The following is a 2,061-nucleotide window of genomic DNA, read 5'->3' on the forward strand; positions in this document are numbered from 1 at the left end:
TAACTTCTAATCCATTTCAGAACCATTCCTCTGATCCCATATTTTTCTAACTTGTCCATTAATAACTCATGATTGAATGTGTCAAATGCTTTTTTTAGGTCAATAAATATTCCCACCGTGTATTTCTTCTCATCCATAGCACTTGTAATGTCCTCCATCAGGTCGGTAATGGCCAAAGATGTCGATCGGTTCGACCTAAAACCATATTGGCAATCAGATAAGATTTTATGTTTGTCAATAAATGTGTCTAATCTGTTATTAAAGAGTTTTTCCAGAATTTTTGAAAACTGTGACAACAGAGAAACCGGTCTATAATTTGTGAAGTTGTGCTTATCACCAGATTTATACAGTGGAATAACCTTTGCTATTTTCATATTATTGGGGAACTGACCAAGTCGAAACGACATGTTAAAAACATGAACGACATGTTGGCTGAACTTAATGGTTGTATAAAAAACGAGATCATAAACGCAATATTGAAAAAGTGTTATTGTTTCTGTGTTCGGTTACATGTTTTATTTCTTCAAGAACATAAATATTCACGACGTCAAATCTTTCTCCATGTGACAATCAAAAAGCAAATATAAAACATAGCCCGACTGGCTGTCAGGTCTGCCCGACGCTACCTCTCTTTCTCTCTCTCGCTCTCTCGGCAGGTGCTCGCTCCCGGGGTGCTACGCATTAACGAATCAACCACTCGGATATTTAAGCATCTGGAAGACGCAGCGCGGACGCTAGTTCGTTGGATACATTTCTCCGTGTTCCCCCTGGCTCCCTGCACTTCGACAAGAGGTAAAAGTTTTCTTCCCCTCCCGTTCCCCCCTTCTCCTATCTGAAGTAAAACTGTTTCAGTATATTCATTTATTCGATCTGCTGTGGCTCGCTACGGAATCACGCTATCTCCGTGCTCCGAAGATGGAGGACGACACGTTCCCAGTGACTGTTTCTCTGCCCAGGTCAGCTCTGTCATCTATCCTCTCACGCTGCAGTTACAGTACTTACCCGAGTGTCCTTCAGTGGCACCACTCCCTCCAAGCTCTCCTTTTTCTGTGTGCCCCGGCAACGGACCTATAACCTGGGCTTCATTGATGGTACACAGTTTCGTCGCCGCCTCCTGTCCTCACCCACTGGCTCTAGCTGACGTCACTCCATGCAGCTGCCGCGGCTGATCCTGATACAGGTGGTGTTTCAACCTGTCTTGGCACCTGACCTTATAACTTTGCAGAAGTTGCCATCATCCCCATTCTAGTCAACAGCCCACGCCCTGTCCTATTTCCATATCCTCACATGAACTGAGTTTTTTTCAGTCCTAACCTTGTTTGTTCTCTGGGTCCAGACACTGCCCAGTGAGAGCACCGAACCTAACACTGGCTTCATTTATGTTTCAGTTCAAGGACCAGCAGGTTGTGTAAAGCATCTTCCATATCTATACAACCACTCAATTCTGCACTTTTGTAAAAGGTATTTCTTGAAAACACTTTCTAACTTGGCACCAAAATATTAAGAGACAAAGCCTATAGCAGCATTATAAAATTTATAAAACATTAGTACAGCTAGTAATATTTTTCATGTTAACACCTAGATACAATTCCCATAAAAATGTACTGTTTTGATATATAGCTGGATTAATTTACACTTATTTCTACTAGAAGCCCACATATTTAGGTACTCTTCACACTTTAGAAGCAAAACTCCTCTTGAATGATGGGCTCAGATATTGGGGTCTGAATACTCATATTAGAGGTACACATTGAGATGCCCAAAAGAAAACACAATACTCTTCTCTAGTTGCAGCATTCAGTTTAAGAACGCCAACACTGCATAAGAAAAAACACTTGCGATGCATTTGTGATGCACTGCAAGTTGCTCTACAGTCAGAATATAACTGGATACTATATGCAAGACATGACTTTCTATTTGAGGAACATTGAGCTATAGAGTAGCAAATTCATTTAGTATTGCTATTACACGAGGAATCCATTGTAAGTCATAACACTGTCAATCTTCTAAAGGTTATTTTTGTACACTTATGTATGTTAGAATTGCTCACCCACGGGGGGG

The sequence above is a fragment of the Monopterus albus genome, unplaced genomic scaffold (genome assembly GCF_001952655.1).
Source record: "Monopterus albus unplaced genomic scaffold, M_albus_1.0 scaffold174.1, whole genome shotgun sequence".
In the NCBI taxonomy this organism is placed as follows: Eukaryota; Metazoa; Chordata; class Actinopteri; order Synbranchiformes; family Synbranchidae; genus Monopterus; species Monopterus albus.